At 31.8% G+C, this 23,170-nt stretch overlaps 2 protein-coding genes across 8 annotated transcripts in view; one reads left to right on the top strand and one right to left on the bottom strand.

Moving 5' to 3' along the window:
- The window catches only part of tspan9a (tetraspanin 9a), a 232,274-nt gene that overhangs the window by 205,939 nt on the left and 3,165 nt on the right, over positions 1-23,170 (top strand). The gene's annotated exons all lie outside the window — the stretch shown is intronic.
- The window catches only part of ttc38 (tetratricopeptide repeat domain 38), a 66,894-nt gene continuing 46,952 nt past the window's right edge, over positions 3,229-23,170 (bottom strand). Inside the window, exons 15-17 of one of the 4 annotated variants that reach the window (XR_015776989.1) lie at positions 22,301-22,357; positions 22,081-22,175; positions 3,229-3,580 (exon numbers count right to left, since the gene is read on the bottom strand). The gene's annotated coding sequence lies outside the window, so the exon portion shown is untranslated. Of the gene's footprint in view, positions 3,581-20,926; positions 22,358-23,170 lie in introns of those variants that run through there. The other 3 variants (XR_015776987.1, XR_015776988.1, XM_042495474.2) reach the window with 3 other exon arrangements.

Here is a 23,170-nt window from a genome sequence, read left to right as displayed (position 1 = left end):
AAAGGCCAAATAAGGGCAAAAACGTCATAATTTAGGATGTTGAAAAAATGACGAAAAATCGCATACTATACTATGGCAAAAATGTCAAATTTTGACATGTCCCAAAAATGGCTAAAAACGACTTATTATAGCTTGTATAGACGCGGCATAGTATACAAAGTGGAAACAATGGCCAAAAAAGGACAAAAACGTCATAATTTAGCATGTTGAAAAAATGACGAAAAATCGCATACTATACTATGGCAAAAATGTCAAATTTTGACATGTCCCAAAAATGGCTAAAAACAACTTATTATAGCTTGTATCAATGCGTCATAGCATACAAAGTGGAAACAATGGCCAAAAAAGGACAAAAACGTCATAATTTAGCATGTTGAAAAAATGACGAAAAATCGCATACTATACTATGGCAAAAATGTCAAATTTTGACATGTCCCAAAAATGGCTAAAAACGACTTATTATAGCTTGTATAGACGCGGCATAGTATACAAAGTGGAAACAATGGCCAAAAAAGGACAAAAACGTCATAATTTAGCATGTTGAAAAAATGACGAAAGATCGCATACTATACTATGGCAAAAATGTCAAATTTTGACATGTCCCAAAAATGGCTGGAAATGACATATTATGGCTTGTAGAGACACGTAATAACATACAAAGTGGAAACAATGGCCAAAAAAGGACAAAAACATCATAATTTAGCATGTTGAAAAAATGACGAAAAATCGCATACTATACTATGGCAAAAATTTCAAATTTTGACATGACCCAAAAATGGCTAAAAACTACTTATTATAGCTTCTATATATGCGTCATAGCATACAAAGTGGAAACAATGGCCAAAACAGGACAAAAACGTCATAATTTAGCATGTTGAAAAAATGACGAAAAATCGCATACTATACTATGGCAAAAATGCCAAATTTTGACATGTCCCAAAAATGGCTGGAAATGACATATTATGGCTTGTAGAGACACGTAATGACATACAAAGTGGAAACAATGGCCAAAAAAGGGCAAAAACATCATAATTTAGCATGTTGAAAAAATGACGAAAAATCGCATACTATACTATGGCAAAAATGTCAAATTTTGACATGTCCCAAAAATGGCTAAAAACAACTTATTATAGCTTGTATATATGCGTCATAGCATACAAAGTGGAAACAATGGCCAAAAAAGGACAAAAACGTCATAATTTAGCATGTTGAAAAAATGACGAAAAATCGCATACTATACTATGGCAAAAATGTCAAATTTTGACATGTCCCAAAAATGGCTGGAAATGACATATTATGGCTTGTAGAGACACGTAATAACATACAAAGTTGAAACAATGGAAACAATGGCCAAAAAAGGACAAAAACGTCATAATTTAGCATGTTGAAAAAATGACGAAAAATCGCATACTATACTATGGCAAAAATGTCAAATTTTGACATGTCCCAAAAATGGCTGGAAACAACTTATTATAGCTTGTATATATGCGTCATAGCATACAAAGTGGAAACAATGGCCAAAAAAGGACAAAAACGTCATAATTTAGCATGTTGAAAAAATGACGAAAAATCGCATACTATACTATGGCAAAAATGTCAAATTTTGACATGTCCTAAAAATGGCTAAAAATGACTTATTATAGCTTGTATAGACGCGTCATAGTATACAAACTGGAAACAATGGCCAAAAAAAGACAAAAACGTCATAATTTAGCATGTTGAAAAAATGACGAAAGATCGCATACTATACTATGGCAAAAATGTCAAATTTTGACATGTCCCAAAAATGGCTGGAAATGACATATTATGGCTTGTAGAGACACGTAATAACATACAAAGTGGAAACAATGGCCAAAAAAGGACAAAAACATCATAATTTAGCATGTTGAAAAAATGACGAAAAATCGCATACTATACTATGGCAAAAATGTCAAATTTTGACATGACCCAAAAATGGCTAAAAACTACTTATTATAGCTTGTATAGACGCGTCATAGTATACAAAGTGGAAACAATGGCCAAAAAAGGACAAAAACGTCATAATTTAGCATGTTGAAAAAATGACGAAAAATCGCATACTATACTATGGCAAAAATGTCAAATTTTGACATGTCCCAAAAATGGCTAAAAACAACTTATTATAGCTTGTATCGATGTGTCATAGCATTCAAAGCGGAAACAATGGCCAAAACAGGACAAAAACGTCATAATTTAGCATGTTGAAAAAATGACGAAAAATCGCATACTATACTATGGCAAAAATGTCAAATTTTGACATGTCCTAAAAATGGCTAAAAACAACTTATTATAGCTTTTATAGACGCGTCATAGCATACAAAGTGGAAACAATGGCCAAAAAAGGACAAAAACGTCATAATTTAGCATGTTGAAAAAATGGCCAAAAATCGCATACTATACTATGGCAAAAATGTCAAATTTTGACATGTCCCAAAAATGGCTGGAAATGACATATTATGGCTTGTAGAGACACGTAATAACATACAAAGTGGAAACAATGGCCAAAAAAGGACAAAAACGTCATAATTTAGCATGTTGAAAAAATGACGAAAAATCGCATACTATACTATGGCAAAAATGTCAAATTTTGACATGTCCCAAAAATGGCTAAAAACAACTTATTATAGCTTGTATATATGCGTCATAGCATACAAAGTGGAAACAATGGCCAAAAAAGGACAAAAACGTCATAATTTAGCATGTTGAAAAAATGACGAAAAATCGCATACTATACTATGGCAAAAATGTCAAATTTTGACATGTCCTAAAAATGGCTAAAAACAACTTATTATAGCTTGTATAGACGCGTCATAGCATACAAAGTGGAAACAATGGCCAAAAAAGGACAAAAACGTCATAATTTAGCATGTTGAAAAAATGACGAAAAATCGCATACTATACTATGGCAAAAATGTCACATTTTGACATGTCCCAAAAATGGCAAAAAACTACTTATTATAGCTTGTATAGACGCGTCATAGCATACAAAGTGGAAAGAATGGCCAAAAACGGACAAAACGTCATAATTTAGCATGTTGAAAAAATGGCCAAAAATCGCATACTATAGTATGGCAAAAATTTCAAATTTCGACATGTCCCAAAAATGGCTAAAAACTACTTATTATAGCTCGTATAGACGCGTCATAGCATACAAAGTGGAAAGAATGGCCAAAAACAGGCAAAAACGTACAAAATTAATCAGACAGCAAATATGATTCCAAAAACATTTATTTAAAAATTAAAGCAACGTTAAACAAAACACACAACATATCCTAACTGCTAATATATACAAGTTTATATACACCTATAGATATAGATATAGTGTTCCTGTGTGTGTGTTTGCATGAGAGAGAGAGACAGCGAGAGAGACAAACCAATAACCCAGAAACAAAGAGATCAGAACAACGACTCATTCGATAGCATTAACATTAATACATGTTACACATGATATGACAAAAAACAAAGCAAACAATCTTGCCCAGCCTGTATTTATGTCTTCATGCTGTTGCCCTGATGTTACTTGCCAATCCAGGAGTAATGGAGGAGTTTTTTGGTTTGCTGGCTGAAAGAAAAATGTTACATTTCAGTCACTTCTGTGCAGTTCAAAGGATCCAGGAGGAAGCTGACCGGTAGAAAAATTGTATACGATGGTATGGCAAAATTGTCAAATTTTGACATGTCCTAAAAATGGCTAAAAACAACTTATTAAAGCTTGTATCGATGCGTCATAGCATACAAAGTGGAAACAACGACCAAAAAAGGGCAAAAACATCATAATTTAGCATGTTGAAAACATGACGAAAAATCGCATACTATACTATGGCAAAAATGTCAAATTTTGACATGTCACAAAAATGGCTAAAAACTACTTATTATAGCTTGTATAGACGTGTCATAGTATACAAAGTGGAAACAAAGGCCAAAAAAGGGCAAAAACGTCATAATTTAGGATGTTGAAAAACTGACGAAAAATCGCATACTATACTATGGCAAAAATTTCAAATTTTGACATGTCCCAAAAATGGCTAAAAACAACTTATTAAACCTTGTATCGATGCGCCATAGCATACAAAGTGGAAACAACTGCCAAAAAAGGGCAAAAACGTCATAATTTAGCATGTTGAAAAAATGACGAAAAACCGCATACTATACTATGGCAAAAATGTCAAATTTTGACATGTCCTAAAAATGGCTAAAAACAACTTATTATAGCTTGTATCGATGCGTCATAGCATACAAAGTGGAAACAATGGCCAAAAAAGGACAAAAACGTCATAATTTAGCATGTTGAACACATGACGAAAAATCGCATACTATACTATGGCAAAAATGTCAAATTTTGACATGTCCCAAAAATGGCTAAAAACAACTTATTATAGCTTGTATAGACGCGTCATAGCATACAAAGTGGAAACAATGGCCAAAAAAGGACAACAACGTCATAATTTAGCATGTTGAAAAAATGACGAAAAATCGCATATTATACTATGGCAAAAATTTCTAATTTTGACATGTCCCAAAAATGGCTAAAAACAACTTATTAAACCTTGTATCGATGCGCCATAGCATACAAAGTGGAAACAACTGCCAAAAAAGGGCAAAAACATCATAATTTAGCATGTTGAAAAAATGACGAAAAATCGCATACTATACTATGGCAAAAATGTCAAATTTTGACATGTCCTAAAAATGGCTAAAAACTACTTATTATAGCTTGTATAGATGCGTCATAGCATACAAAGTGGAAACAATGGCCAAAAAGGACAAAACGTCATAATTTAGCATGTTGAAAAATGACAAAAATCGCATACTATACTATGGCAAAAATGTCAAATTTTGACATGTCCCAAAATGGCTAAAACTACTTATTATAGCTTGTATAGACGCGTCATAGCATACAAAGTGGAAACAATGGCCAAAAAGGACAAAAACGTCATAATTTAGCATGTTGAAAAATGACGAAAAATCGCATACTATACTATGGCAAAAAGTTCAAATTTTGACATGTCCCAAAAATGGCTAAAAATGATATATTATGGCTTGTAGAGACACGTAATAACATACAAAGTGGAAACATAGGCCAAAAAAGGGCAAAAACATCATAATTTAGCATGTTGAACACATGACGAAAAATCGCATACTATACTATGGCAAAAATGTCAAATTTTGACATGTCCCAAAAATGGCTAAAAACAACTTATTATAGCTTGTATCAATGCGTCATAGCATACAAAGTGGAAACAATGGCCAAAAAAGGACAAAACGTCATAATTTAGCATGTTGAAAAAATGACAAAAATCACATACTATACTATGGCAAAAATGTCAAATTTTGACATGTCCCAAAAATGGCTAAAAACTACTTATTATGACTTGTATAGATGTGTCATAGTATACAAAGTGGAAACAATGGCCAAAAAGGACAAAATGTCATAATTTAGCATGTTGAAAACATGACGAAAAATCGCATACTATACTATGGCAAAATTTCAAATTTTGACATGTCCCAAAAATGGCTAAAATGATATATTATAGCTTGTAGAGACACGTAATAACATACAAAGTGGAAACAATGGCCAAAAAGGACAAAAACATCATAATTTAGCATGTTGAAAAAATGACAAAAGATCGCATACTATACTATGGCAAAAATGTCAAATTTTGACATGTCCCAAAAATGGCTAAAAACTACTTATTATAGCTTGTATAGATGCGTCATAGCATACAAAGTGGAAACAATGGCCAAAAAAGGACAAAAACGTCATAATTTAGCATGTTTAAAAAATGACGAAAAATCGCATACTATACTATGGCAAAAATTTCAAATTTTGACATGTCCCAAAAATGGCTGTAAAGGACATATTATAGCTTGTATAGACCTGTAATAACATACAAAGTGGAAACAATGGCCAAAAAAGGACAAAAACATCATAATTTAGCATGTTGAAAAATGACAAAAATCACATACTATACTATGGCAAAAATGTCAAATTTTGACATGTCCCAAAATGGCTAAAAACAACTTATTATAGCTTGTATATATGCGTCATAGCATACAAAGTGGAAACAATGGCCAAAAAGGACAAAAACGTCATAATTTAGCATGTTGAAAAATGACGAAAAATCGCATACTATACTATGGCAAAATGTCAAATTTTGACATGTCCCAAAAATGGCTAAAAACAACTTATTATAGCTTGTATAGATGTGTCATAGCATACAAAGTGGAAACAATGGCCAAAAAGGACAAAATGTCATAATTTAGCATGTTGAAAAAATGACGAAAAATCGCATACTATACTATGGCAAAATTTCAAATTTTGACATGTCCCAAAAATGGCTTAAATGACATATTATAGCTTGTATAGACGCGTCATAGTGTACAAAGTGGAAAAAAAGGCCAAAGAAGGCCAAAAACGTGATAATTTAGCATGTTGAAAACATGACGAAAAATCGCATACTATACTATGGCAAAATGTCAAATTTTGACATGTCCCAAAAATATTAAAACAACTTATTATAGCTTGTATAGATGCGTCATAGCATACAAAGTGGAAACAATGGCCAAAAAGGACAAAACGTCATAATTTAGCATGTTGAAAAAATGACGAAAAATCGCATACTATACTATGGCAAAAATGTCAAATTTTGACATGTCCCAAAAATGGCTAAAACAACTTATTATAGCTTGTATAGATGCGTCATAGCATACAAAGTGGAAACAATGGCCAAAAAGGACAAAACGTCATAATTTAGCATGTTGAAAAATGACGAAAAATCGCATACTATACTATGGCAAAAATGTCAAATTTTGACATGTCCCAAAAATGGCTAAAAACTACTTATTATAGCTTGTATAGATCTCATAGCATACAAAGTGGAAACAATGGCCAAAAAGGACAAAAACGTCATAATTTAGCATGTTGAAAAATGACGAAAAATCGCATACTATACTATGGCAAAATTTCAAATTTTGACATGTCCCAAAAGGAAATGATATATTATAGCTTGTAGAGACACGTAATAGCATACAAAGTGGAAACAATGGCCAAAAAGGACAAAAACATCATAATTTAGCATGTTGAAAAATGACGAAAAATCGCATACTATACTATGGCAAAAAAGTCAAATTTTGACATGTCCCAAAAATGGCTAAAAACTACTTATTATAGCTTGTATAGATGCGTCATAGCATACAAAGTGGAAACAATGGCCAAAAAGGACAAAACGTCATAATTTAGCATGTTGAAAAATGACAAAAATCACATACTATACTATGGCAAAAATGTCAAATTTTGACATGTCACAAAAATGGCTAAAAACTACTTATTATAGCTTGTATAGACGTGTCATAGTATACAAAGTGGAAACAATGGCCAAAAAAGGACAAAAACGTCATAATTTAGCATGTTGAAAAATGACGAAAAAATCGCATACTATACTATGGCAAAATGTCAAATTTTGACATGTCCCAAAAATGGCTAAAATGACATATTATGGCTTGTAGAGACACGTAATAACATACAAAGTGGAAACAATGGCCAAAAAGGGCAAAAACATCATAATTTAGCATGTTGAAAAAATGACAAAAAATCGCATACTATACTATGGCAAAAATGTCAAATTTTGACATGTCCCAAAAATGGCTAAAAACTACTTATTATAGCTTGTATAGATGCGTCATAGCATACAAAGTGGAAACAATGGCCAAAAAGGATAACAACGTCATACTTTAGCATGTTGAAAAAATGACGAAAAATCGCATACTATACTATGGCAAAAATGTCAAATTTTGACATGTCCCAAAAATGGCTGGAAATGACATATTATGGCTTGTAGAGACACGTAATAACATACAAAGTGGAAACAATGGCCAAAAAAGGACAAAAACGTCATAATTTAGCATGTTGAAAAAATGACGAAAAATCGCATACTATACTATGGCAAAAATGTCAAATTTTGACATGTCCTAAAAATGGCTAAAAACAAGTTATTTTAGCTTGTATAGACGCGGCATAGTATACAAAGTGGAAACAATGGCCAAAAAAAGACAAAAACGTCATAATTTAGCATGTTGAAAAAATGACGAAAGATCGCATACTATACTATGGCAAAAATGTCAAATTTTGACATGTCCCAAAAATGGCTAAAAACTACTTATTATAGCTTGTATAGATGTGTCATAGTATACAAAGTGGAAACAATGGCCAAAAAGGACAAAACATCATAATTTAGCATGTTGAAAAAATGACGAAAAATCGCATACTATACTATGGCAAAAATGTCAAATTTGACATGTCCCAAAATGGCTGAAATGACATATTATGGCTTGTAGAGACACGTAATAACATACAAAGTGGAAACAATGGCCAAAAAAGGACAAAAACGTCATAATTTAGCATGTTGAAAAAATGACGAAAAATCGCATACTATACTATGGCAAAAATGTCAAATTTTGACATGTCCCAAAAATGGCTAAAAACTACTTATTATAGCTTGTATAGATGCGTCATAGCATACAAAGTGGAAACAATGGCCAAAAAAGGACAAAAACGTCATAATTTAGCATGTTGAAAAAATGACGAAAAATCGCATACTATACTATGGCAAAAATGTCAAATTTTGACATGTCCCAAAAATGGCTAAAAACAACTTATTATAGCTTGTATATATGCGTCATAGCATACAAAGTGGAAACAATGGCCAAAAAAGGACAAAAACGTCATAATTTAGCATGTTGAAAAAATGACGAAAAATCGCATACTATACTATGGCAAAAATGTCAAATTTTGACATGTCCCAAAAATGGCTAAAACTACTTATTATAGCTTGTATAGATGTGTCATAGTATACAAAGTGGAAACAATGGCCAAAAGGACAAAATGTCATAATTTAGCATGTTGAAAACATGACGAAAAATCGCATACTATACTATGGCAAAAATGTCAAATTTTGACATGTCCCAAAAATGGCTGGAAATGACATATTATGGCTTGTAGAGACACGTAATAACATACAAAGTGGAAACAATGGCCAAAAAAGGACAAAAACATCATAATTTAGCATGTTGAAAAAATGACGAAAAATCGCATACTATACTATGGCAAAAATGTCAAATTTTGACATGTCCCAAAAATGGCTAAAAACTACTTATTATAGCTTGTATAGACGCGTCATAGCATACAAAGTGGAAAGAATGGCCAAAAACGGACAAAACGTCATAATTTAGCATGTTGAAAAAATGACGAAAAATCGCATACTATACTATGGCAAAAATGTCAAATTTTGACATGTCCCAAAAATGGCTAAAAACAACTTATTATAGCTTGTATATATGCGTCATAGCATACAAAGTGGAAACAATGGCCAAAAAAGGACAAAAACGTCATAATTTAGCATGTTGAAAAAATGACGAAAAATCGCATACTATACTATGGCAAAAATGTCAAATTTTGACATGTCCCAAAAATGGCTAAAAACTACTTATTATAGCTTGTATAGACGCGTCATAGCATACAAAGTGGAAACAATGGCCAAAAAAGGACAACAACGTCATAATTTAGCATGTTGAAAAAATGACGAAAAATCGCATATTATACTATGGCAAAAATTTCTAATTTTGACATGTCCCAAAAATGGCTGGGAATGATATATTATGGCTTGTAGAGACACGTAATAACATACAAAGTGGAAACATAGGCCAAAAAAGGGCAAAAACATCATAATTTAGCATGTTGAAAACATGACGAAAAAAATTATACTATACTATGGCAAAAATGTCAAATTTTGACATGTCCCAAAAATGGCTAAAAACAACTTATTATAGCTTGTATCAATGCGTCATAGCATACAAAGTGGAAACAATGGCCAAAAAAGGACAAAAACGTCATAATTTAGCATGTTGAAAAAATGACAAAAAATCACATACTATACTATGGCAAAAATGTCAAATTTTGACATGTCCCAAAAATGGCTAAAAACTACTTATCATGACTTGTACAGATGTGTCATAGTATACAAAGTGGAAACAATTGCCAAAAAAGGACAAAAATGTCATAATTTAGCATGTTGAAAACATTACGAAAAATCGCATATTATACTATGGCAAAAATTTCTAATTTTGACATGTCCCAAAAATGGCTGGGAATGATATATTATGGCTTGTAGAGACACGTAATAACATACAAAGTGGAAACAAAGGCCAAAAAAGGGCAAAAACGTCATAATTTAGCATGTTGAAAAAATGACAAAAGATCGCATACTATACTATGGCAAAAATGTCAAATTTTGACATGTCCCAAAAATGGCTAAAAACTACTTATTATAGCTTGTATAGATGCGTCATAGCATACAAAGTGGAAACAATGGCCAAAAAAGGACAAAAACGTCATAATTTAGCATGTTTAAAAAATGACGAAAAATCGCATACTATACTATGGCAAAAATTTCAAATTTTGACATGTCCCAAAAATGGCTGTAAAGGACATATTATGGCTTGTAAGGACCTGTAATAACATACAAAGTGGAAACAACAGCCAAAAAAGGGCAAAAACATCATAATTTAGCATGTTGAAAAAATGACAAAAAATCACATACTATACTATGGCAAAAATGTCAAATTTTGACATGTCCCAAAAATGGCTAAAAACTACTTATTATAACTTGTATAGACGCGTCATAGTATACAAAGTGGAAACAAAGGCCAAAAAAGGGCAAAAACATCATAATTTAGGATGTTGAAAAACTGACGAAAAATCGCATACTATACTATGGCAAAAATGTCAAATTTTGACATGTCCCAAAAATGGCTAAAAACTACTTATCATGACTTGTACAGATGTGTCATAGTATACAAAGTGGAAACAATTGCCAAAAAAGGACAAAAATGTCATAATTTAGCATGTTGAAAACATTACGAAAAATCGCATATTATACTATGGCAAAAATTTCTAATTTTGACATGTCCCAAAAATGGCTGGGAATGATATATTATGGCTTGTAGAGACACGTAATAACATACAAAGTGGAAACAAAGGCCAAAAAAGGGCAAAAACATCATAATTTAGCATGTTGAACACATGACGAAAAATCGCATACTATACTATGGCAAAAATGTCAAATTTTGACATGTCACAAAAATGGCTAAAAACTACTTATTATAGCTTGTATAGACGTGTCATAGTATACAAAGTGGAAACAATGGCCAAAAAAGGACAAAAACGTCATAATTTAGCATGTTGAAAAAATGACAAAAAATCGCATACTATACTATGGCAAAAATGTCAAATTTTGACATGTCCCAAAAATGGCTAAAAACAACTTATTATAGCTTGTATAGATGCGTCATAGCATACAAAGTGGAAACAATGGCCAAAAAAGGACAAAAACGTCATAATTTAGCATGTTGAAAAAATGACAAAAAATCACATACTATACTATGGCAAAAATGTCAAATTTTGACATGTCCCAAAAATGGCTAAAAACTACTTATCATGACTTGTACAGATGTGTCATAGTATACAAAGTGGAAACAATTGCCAAAAAAGGACAAAAATGTCATAATTTAGCATGTTGAAAACATTACGAAAAATCGCATATTATACTATGGCAAAAATTTCTAATTTTGACATGTCCCAAAAATGGCTGGGAATGATATATTATGGCTTGTAGAGACACGTAATAACATACAAAGTGGAAACAACGGCCAAAAAAGGGCAAAAACATCATAATATAACATGTCGAAAAAATGACAAAAAATCGCATACTATACTATGACAAAAATGTCAAATTTTGACATGTCCCAAAAATGGCTAAAAACTACTTATTATAGCTTGTATAGACGCGTCATAGCATACAAAGTGGAAACAATGGCCAAAAAAGGACAACAACGTCATAATTTAGCATGTTGAAAAAATGACGAAAAATCGCATACTATACTATGGCAAAATTTTCTAATTTTGACATGTCTCAAAAATGGCTTGAAAGGACATATTGTGGCTTGTATAGATGCGTCATAGTATACAAAGTGGAAACAAAGGCCAAAAATGGGCAAAAATGTCATAATTTAGCATGTTGAAAACATGACGAAAAATCGCATACTATACTATGGCAAAAATTTCAAATTTTGACATGTCCCAAAAATGGCTAAAAACTACTTATTATAGCTTGTATAGACGCGTCATAGGATACAAAGTGGAAACAAAGGCCAAAAAAGGGCAAAAACGTCATAATTTAGGATGTTGGAAAAACTGACGAAAAATCGCATACTATACTATGGCAAAAATGTCAAATTTTGACATGTCCCAAAAATGGCTGTAAAGGACATATTATGGCTTGTAAGGACCTGTAATAACATACAAAGTGGAAACAACAGCCAAAAAAGGGCAAAAACATCATAATTTAGCATGTTGAAAAAATGACAAAAAATCACATACTATACTATGGCAAAAATGTCAAATTTTGACATGTCCCAAAAATGGCTAAAAACTACTTATTATAACTTGTATAGACGCGTCATAGTATACAAAGTGGAAACAATGGCCAAAAAAGGGCAAAAACATCATAATTTAGGATGTTGAAAAACTGACGAAAAATCGCATACTATACTATGGCAAAAATGTCAAATTTTGACATGTCCCAAAAATGGCTAAAAACTACTTATCATGACTTGTACAGATGTGTCATAGTATACAAAGTGGAAACAATTGCCAAAAAAGGACAAAAATGTCATAATTTAGCATGTTGAAAACATTACGAAAAATCGCATATTATACTATGGCAAAAATTTCTAATTTTGACATGTCCCAAAAATGGCTGGGAATGATATATTATGGCTTGTAGAGACACGTAATAACATACAAAGTGGAAACAAAGGCCAAAAAAGGGCAAAAACGTCATAATTTAGGATGTTGAAAAACTGACGAAAAATCGCATACTATACTATGGCAAAAATTTCAAATTTTTACATGTTACAAAAATGGCTTGAAAGGACATATTATGGCTTGTAGAGACACGTAATAACATACAAAGTGGAAACAACGGCCAAAAAAGGGCAAAAACATCATAATTTAGCATGTTGAAAAAATGACGAAAATCGCATACTATACTATGGCAAAAATGTCAAATTTTTACATGTTACAAAAATGGCTTGAAAGGACATATTATGGCTTGTAGAGACATGTAATAACATACAAAGTGGAAACAACGGCCAAAAAAGGGCAAAAACATCATAATTTAGCATGTTGAAAAAATGACGAAAAATCGCATACTATACTATGGCAAAAATGTCAAATTTTGACACGTCCTAAAAATGGCTAAAAACAACTTATTAAAGCTTGTATCGATGCGTCATAGCATACAAAGTGGAAACAATGGCCAAAAAAGGACAAAAACGTCATAATTTAGCATGTTGAAAAAATGACGAAAAACCGCATACTATACTATGGCAAAAATGTCACATTTTGACATGTCACAAAAATGGCTGAAAATGACATATTATGGCTTGTAGAGACATGTAATAACATACAAAGTGGAAACAAAGGCCAAAAAAGGACAAAAACGTCATAATTTAGCATGTTGAAAAACTGACGAAAAATCGCATACTATACTATGGCAAAAATTTCAAATTTTGACATGTCCCAAAAATGGCTGTAAAGGACATATTATGGCTTGTAGAGACATGTAATAACATACAAAGTGGAAACAACGGCCAAAAAAGGGCAAAAACATCATAATATAACATGTCGAAAAAATGACAAAAAATCGCATACTATACTATGACAAAAATGTCAAATTTTGACATGTCCCAAAAATGGCTAAAAACTACTTATTATAGCTTGTATAGACGCGTCATAGCATACAAAGTGGAAACAATGGCCAAAAAAGGACAACAACGTCATAATTTAGCATGTTGAAAAAATGACGAAAAATCGCATACTATACTATGGCAAAATTTTCTAATTTTGACATGTCTCAAAAATGGCTTGAAAGGACATATTATGGCTTGTATAGATGCGTCATAGTATACAAAGTGGAAACAAAGGCCAAAAATGGGCAAAAATGTCATAATTTAGCATGTTGAAAACATGACGAAAAATCGCATACTATACTATGGCAAAAATTTCAAATTTTGACATGTCCCAAAAATGGCTAAAAACTACTTATTATAGCTTGTATAGACGCGTCATAGGATACAAAGTGGAAACAAAGGCCAAAAAAGGGCAAAAACGTCATAATTTAGGATGTTGGAAAAACTGACGAAAAATCGCATACTATACTATGGCAAAAATTTCAAATTTTGACATGTCCCAAAAATGGCTGTAAAGGACATATTATGGCTTGTAAGGACCTGTAATAACATACAAAGTGGAAACAACAGCCAAAAAAGGGCAAAAACATCATAATTTAGCATGTTGAAAAAATGACAAAAAATCGCATACTATACTATGGCAAAAATGTCAAATTTTGACATGTCCCAAAAATGGCTAAAAACTACTTATTATAACTTGTATAGACGCGTCATAGTATACAAAGTGGAAACAAAGGCCAAAAAAGGGCAAAAACATCATAATTTAGGATGTTGAAAAACTGACGAAAAATCGCATACTATACTATGGCAAAAATGTCAAATTTTGACATGTCCCAAAAATGGCTAAAAACTACTTATCATGACTTGTACAGATGTGTCATAGTATACAAAGTGGAAACAATTGCCAAAAAGGACAAAATGTCATAATTTAGCATGTTGAAAACATTACTGAAAAATCGCATATTATACTATGGCAAAAATTTCTAATTTTGACATGTCCCAAAAATGGCTGGGAATGATATATTATGGCTTGTAGAGACACGTAATAACATACAAAGTGGAAACAAAGGCCAAAAAAGGGCAAAAACGTCATAATTTAGGATGTTGAAAAACTGACGAAAAATCGCATACTATACTATGGCAAAAATTTCAAATTTTTACATGTTACAAAAATGGCTTGAAAGGACATATTATGGCTTGTAGAGACATGTAATAACATACAAAGTGGAAACAACGGCCAAAAAAGGGCAAAAACATCATAATTTAGCATGTTGAAAAAATGACGAAAAATCGCATACTATACTATGGCAAAAATGTCAAATTTTTACATGTTACAAAAATGGCTTGAAAGGACATATTATGGCTTGTAGAGACATGTAATAACATACAAAGTGGAAACAACGGCCAAAAAAGGGCAAAAACATCATAATTTAGCATGTTGAAAAAATGACGAAAAATCGCATACTATACTATGGCAAAAATGTCAAATTTTGACATGTCCTAAAAATGGCTAAAAACAACTTATTAAAGCTTGTATCGATCGTCATAGCATACAAAGTGGAAACAATGGCCAAAAAGGACAAAATGTCATAATTTAGCATGTTGAAAAAATGACAAAAATCGCATACTATACTATGGCAAAATGTCACATTTTGACATGTCACAAAAATGGCTGAAAATGACATATTATGGCTTGTAGAGACATGTAATAACATACAAAGTGGAAACAAAGGCCAAAAAAGGACAAAAACGTCATAATTTAGCATGTTGAAAAACTGACGAAAAATCGCATACTATACTATGGCAAAAATTTCAAATTTTGACATGTCCCAAAAATGGCTGTAAAGGACATATTATGGCTTGTAGAGACATGTAATAACATACAAAGTGGAAACAACGGCCAAAAAAGGGCAAAAACATCATAATATAACATGTCGAAAAAATGACAAAAAATCGCATACTATACTATGACAAAAATGTCAAATTTTGACATGTCCCAAAAATGGCTTGAAAGGACTACTTATTATAACTTGTAGAGACATGTAATAACATACAAAGTGGAAACAACGGCCAAAAAAGGGCAAAAACATCATAATTTAGCATGTTGAAAAAATGACGAAAAATCGCATACTATACTATGGCAAAAATGTCAAATTTTGACATGTCCCAAAAATGGCTAAAACTACTTATTATGACTTGTATAGATGTGTCATAGCATACAAAGTGGAAACAATGGCCAAAAAGGACAACAATGTCATAATTTAGCATGTTTAAAAAATGACGAAAAATCGCATACTATACTATTGACAAAATTTCAAATTTTGACATATCCCAAAAATGGCTGTAAAGGACATATTATGGCTTGTAGAGACATGTAATAACATACAAAGTGGAAACAACGGCCAAAAAAGGGCAAAAACATCATAATTTAGCATGTTGAAAAAATGACGAAAAATCGCATACTATACTATGGCAAAAATGTCAAATTTTGACATGTCCCAAAAATGGCTAAAAACTACTTATTATAGCTTGTATAGATGTGTCATAGCATACAAAGTGGAAACAATGGCCAAAAAAGGACAACAACGTCATAATTTAGCATGTTTAAAAAATGACAAAAATCGCATACTATACTATGGCAAAATTTCAAATTTTGACATGTCCCAAAAATGGCTGTAAAGGACATATTATGGCTTGTAGAGACATGTAATAACATACAAAGTGGAAACAACGGCCAAAAAAGGGCAAAAACATCATAATTTAGCATGTTGAAAAAATGACGAAAAATCGCATACTATACTATGGCAAAAATGTCAAATTTTGACACGTCCTAAAAATGGCTAAAAACAACTTATTAAAGCTTGTATCGATCGTCATAGCATACAAAGTGGAAACAATGGCCAAAAAGGACAAAAATGTCATAATTTAGCATGTTGAAAAAATGACGAAAAATCGCATACTATACTATGGCAAAAATGTCACATTTTGACATGTCACAAAAATGGCTGAAAATGACATATTATGGCTTGTAGAGACATGTAATAACATACAAAGTGGAAACAAAGGCCAAAAAAGGACAAAAACGTCATAATTTAGCATGTTGAAAAACTGACGAAAAATCGCATACTATACTATGGCAAAAATTTCAAATTTTGACATGTCCCAAAAATGGCTGTAAAGGACATATTATGGCTTGTAGAGACATGTAATAACATACAAAGTGGAAACAAAGGCCAAAAAGGGCAAAAACATCATAATATAACATGTCGAAAAAATGACAAAAAATCGCATACTATACTATGACAAAAATGTCAAATTTTGACATGTCCCAAAAATGGCTTGAAAGGACATATTATGGCTTGTAGAGACATGTAATAACATACAAAGTGGAAACAACGGCCAAAAAAGGGCAAAAACATCATAATTTAGCATGTTGAAAAAATGACGAAAGATCGCATACTATACTATGGCAAAAATGTCAAATTTTGACATGTCCCAAAAATGGCTAAAAACTACTTATTATAGCTTGTATAGATGTGTCATAGCATACAAAGTGGAAACAATGGCCAAAAAAGGACAACAACGTCATAATTTAGCATGTTTAAAAAATGACGAAAAATCGCATACTATACTATGGCAAAAATTTCAAATTTTGACATGTCCCAAAAATGGCTGTAAAGGACATATTATGGCTTGTAGAGACATGTAATAACATACAAAGTGGAAACAACGGCCAAAAAAGGGCAAAAACATCATAATTTAGCATGTTGAAAAAATGACGAAAAATCGCATACTATACTATGGCAAAAATGTCAAATTTTGACATGTCCCAAAAATGGCTAAAAACTACTTATTATAGCTTGTATAGATGTGTCATAGCATACAAAGTGGAAACAATGGCCAAAAAAGGACAACAACGTCATAATTTAGCATGTTTAAAAAATGACGAAAAATCGCATACTATACTATGGCAAAAATTTCAAATTTTGACATGTCCCAAAAATGGCTGTAAAGGACATATTATGGCTTGTAGAGACATGTAATAACATACAAAGTGGAAACAACGGCCAAAAAAGGGCAAAAACATCATAATTTAGCATGTTGAAAAAATGACGAAAAATCGCATACTATACTATGGCAAAAATGTCAAATTTTGACACGTCCTAAAAATGGCTAAAAACAACTTATTAAAGCTTGTATCGATGCGTCATAGCATACAAAGTGGAAACAATGGCCAAAAAAGGACAAAAACGTCATAATTTAGCATGTTGAAAAAATGACGAAAAATCGCATACTATACTATGGCAAAAATGTCACATTTTGACATGTCACAAAAATGGCTGAAAATGACATATTATGGCTTGTAGAGACATGTAATAACATACAAAGTGGAAACAAAGGCCAAAAAAGGACAAAAACGTCATAATTTAGCATGTTGAAAAACTGACGAAAAATCGCATACTATACTATGGCAAAAATTTCAAATTTTGACATGTCCCAAAAATGGCTGTAAAGGACATATTATGGCTTGTAGAGACATGTAATAACATACAAAGTGGAAACAACGGCCAAAAAAGGGCAAAAACATCATAATATAACATGTCGAAAAAATGACAAAAAATCGCATACTATACTATGACAAAAATGTCAAATTTTGACATGTCCCAAAAATGGCTTGAAAGGACATATTATGGCTTGTAGAGACATGTAATAACATACAAAGTGGAAACAACGGCCAAAAAAGGGCAAAAACATCATAATTTAGCATGTTGAAAAAATGACGAAAGATCGCATACTATACTATGGCAAAAATGTCAAATTTTGACATGTCCCAAAAATGGCTAAAAACTACTTATTATAGCTTGTATAGATGTGTCATAGCATACAAAGTGGAAACAATGGCCAAAAAAGGACAACAACGTCATAATTTAGCATGTTTAAAAAATGACGAAAAATCGCATACTATACTATGGCAAAAATTTCAAATTTTGACATGTCCCAAAAATGGCTGTAAAGGACATATTATGGCTTGTAGAGACATGTAATAACATACAAAGTGGAAACAATGGCCATAAAAGGACAAAAACGTCATAATTTAGCATGTTGAAAACATGACGAAAGATCGCATACTATACTATGGCAAAAATGTCAAATTTTGACATGTACCAAAAATGGCTGGAAATGACATATTATGGCTTGTAGAGTCGCGTTATACCATACAGAGTGGAAACAAATGCCAAAAAGGGACAAAAACATCATAATTCAGAATGTTGAAAAAATGGCCGAAAATCGTATACTATACTATGGCAAAAATGTCAAATTTTTACATGTCGTAAAAATGGCTGGAAATGACATATTATGGCTTGTAGAGACACGTAGTAGCATACACAGTGGAAACAAAGGCCAAAAAAAGGGCAAAAACATCATAATTTAGCATGTTGAAGAGCTAAAATGTCAAATTTTGACATGTCCAAAAAATGGCTAAAAACTACTTATTGTAGCTTGTAGAGAGGCGTCATACTATACAAAGTGGAAACAAAGGCCAAAAAAGAGCAAAAACGTCAAAAAATGGCCAAAAATAGCATACTATACTATGGCAAAAATAGCACATTTTGACATGCCTCAAAAATGGCTAGAAACTACTTATTATAGCTTGTATAGATGCATCATAGTATACAAAGTAGAAACGAAGGCCAAAAAAGGGCAAAAATGTCATAATTTAGCATGTTGAAAACATGACGAAAAATCGCATACTATACTATGGCAAAAATGTCAAATTTTGACATGTCCCAAAAATGGCTGGAAATGACATATTATCACTTATAGAGACGCGTTATAGCATACAAAGTGGAAACAAAGGCAAAAAAGGACAAAAACGTCATAATTTAGCATGTTGAAAAAATGGCAGAAAATCGCATACTATAAAATGCAAAATGTAAAATGCAAAAATTTTGACATGTCCCAAAAATGGCTAAAAACTTATTATTATAGCTTGTAGAGATGTGTCATAGAATACAAAGTGGGAACAAACGCTGATCAAGGCCAAAAATGTCACAATTTAGCATGTTGGAAAAAAAGGCCAAAAATTGCATTACACACAGTATGGCTAAAAAACTCAAAACTTTAGACATGTCCCAAATATGGTTTAAAGTGAAATATGGTAGCTTTTAGAGACGTGTCATAGTATACAAAGTGGAAACAATGGCTAAAAGCGTCAAAATTTAGTATTTCCAAAAAGTGGCCAAAAATTGAATACTTCTGTATGGTGAAAAATGTCAAATTCGGACATGTCCCAAAAATTTACAAAAACAACATTTTATAGATTGTAGAGACGCGTCATAGTATACAAAGTGGAAACAAAGGCCAAAACTACCATAATATAGCATGTCAAAAAAATGACTGAAAATGCCTTCCTATAGCATGGCGAAAATGTCAAATTATTACGTCTCATTAACAACTCAAAACCGCATAAAATGTCCAAATGACCACTGAAAACCACATCAAATCGCGTGCTGAGACACGTCATAACATAGAATGTTGCAAAAACAGCCTAAAACATTATATAGCATGTCGAAAAAACAACAGAAAATGCCATACTATAGTTCTGCAAAAATATCAAAATATGACATGTCCAAAAAACAGCTGAAAACCACATAAATTTGCATGGTGATAAAAGTCATAATATAGAATGTTGAACAAATGGTCAAAAATCACCAGAATAAAACATCTACTATACTATGACTTTTTCATCAAATTTCCAATGATATACTATAGTAAGACTTTTTCATCAAATTTTAAACGATATATTATACTATGACTTTCACATTTTATGACTACTATTACCTTTTCACAATTTCAAGGCAAGGCAAAGCAGCTTTATTTGAATAGCTCAAATCATACAACAGGGCAATCTAAAGAGCTTTACATAGCAATAACACATAAAAATATAGATTTACAATAAAAGAGAAACGAGATAAGATATACAAGGTAAAAATCCACTACTAAATGATTTTTAAATAATCACTGGAAAAAAATTTTTAAAAATTCATCGAAAAGGTGTAAAGATAAAAAAAATCCTTTAAATGATTTAAAATAATCATACTGTACTTTGAAATTTTTATTGTATTTTTAAAGACATACTATACAAGGATTTTTACAGAAAATTTTGAACAAGTTATGTAATATGGCTTTTTCATCATATTTTAAACAACATACTATGTTATGACACTATATGACACCCTTTTTCATCAAATTTTGGATGACATGCTATATTATGACTTTTTCATCAAATTTTTAAATGACGTACAATAGTGTAAGTTTTTGATCATATTTTGAATGACATATTAATCTGTTTTTTCATTATATTTTGAAGGACATACTATACTATTTCTTTTTGCCATATTTTAACTGACATACTTTACTACAGCTGTTTCGTCATATTTTGCACGACATACTATACTATGACTTTTTCATCATATAATGAATGACATAGTATATTATGACTTTTTGATGATAGCTTTGACAACGTCTAATAATATGACTTTTTCATTTCATTTCATTTCATCATTTTTTGAACAACAAACTATACCATCACGTTTTTATCATAGTACATACATACATACATAATCTACTATTACTTTTCATCTTATTTTGAATGACATACTCTACTCATACTTTTCACTATATTTTAACCTACATACTATACTATGACTAATTGATCCAGTATTAAACATACTGTACTATGACTTATTCATCATTCTTTGAACAGCATACTATAATATTACTTTATCATCATCATTTTTAACAACATATACTATGACATCATGATATTTTAATGAAATTTTGGAGCACTTACTATATTTTGACCTTTTTATATTTTAGACCATATACTATACTATATTAATTACGGCATATTGTGCTATGACTTTTTGTATGATTTCTAAAGACAAACTTTATTTTGACTATTTTTTTTTTAATGTCATAATTTACTATGACCTATCATTCATGGATTTTGATGACATAGTATAGTGACAGTTTTTCTTTCGTAATCTTTCATTAGATAATACAATATGGCTTTTTCAAATCACTTCATGACATGCTATGTAATAAATTAAAAAAGGAAAAAATAAAAAAATATATACACACACATATATATCATTTTAAAAAATATTAAAATATATATGAGTATGTGTGTGCATATATATGTGCAAATATCTATATGTGTGTGTGTGTGTGTGTGTATATATCACAGTTTACCTCAGATGCTTTACAGTATATGACATCTCTCTGTCCTTGGACCCTCGCAGCAGATAAGGAAAAACTGCAGCGCCCCTCTTCAGGGATAGCTCATACTGTGATATATGACAACAATCAACATATGTGTAATAATGGTAGAAGTATGACTGTTTATAATAATAATAATAATAATAATAATAATAATAATAATAATAATAGCAGTAGTAGGCATCGGCAGGACCATGGCAATAGTGTAACCGTAACCCAAGATCCAGGCGCAACCGCAATCCCAGGGAACCTGTGAGATAAGGAAGCACAAAGGTTTCAGAGGGAGATGAGTTAGTGATATGCAGTCAAGACATACATGTTTGCAAATCAGCAGAGAGAGATGAGTAGAGAGGGGGATCAGTATTTCATAGGAAGTTCCAGGGCAGAATAGGCCTATACCAGCCTCACTAGGGGTTGGCCCAAGGCAAGCCTAGGCCGACCCAATTGTATGACTGTTTTAGAGAAAAGTTTTTGATGATATACGATTAGGGCTGCACCTAATGATTATTTTTTTTATCAATTATTTTTTCAATGAATCAATTAATCTGGCCATTATTTTTTTAATTGATCTACCTTTTTTTTTTTTTTAACTTGATTAATATAGCAACGAATTTTCCAAAAATAACATTTTAAAACTGCAGGGCATTATTCCCAAACAAAAAATGGCCCAGTCTTAACTTATGTGTTTTACAGTCTGATGTAAAGTCTCTCCAAAATAAAATTTATGCAAGAGCTTGTTACACTCAAGTAAAAGGAATGTAGTGCAATCTACATTCAGCAATCCAACAGCAAAATAAATAAAACAAACAGAACTGTAACTCTTTTTACAGTAAGAAACCTCAAATCTAGCAGTCCAACAAAACATCTTGGCCATTGCAGTAACAACGTACTGTAGTATGACTTTCGTTATGATGTGAAGGAAAACATACCGTACTATGACTTTTTAAAAATAATCTTTTTGAGGGGCTTTTTGCCTTTATCAAGATGGGACAGTCCAAGCATGAGAGGGGGAGAGAAAGGGGATGACATGCGGCAAAGGACTGAGGCCGAAATCAAATCTGTG

Source organism: Plectropomus leopardus, chromosome 7 (genome assembly GCF_026936395.1).
Source record: "Plectropomus leopardus strain MGB_pleo_1.0 chromosome 7, ASM2693639v1, whole genome shotgun sequence".
Classification (NCBI taxonomy): domain Eukaryota; kingdom Metazoa; phylum Chordata; class Actinopteri; order Perciformes; family Serranidae; genus Plectropomus; species Plectropomus leopardus.
The sequence above is the reverse complement of the archived record's forward strand: the minus strand, read 5'-3'. Positions and strand labels throughout refer to the sequence as shown.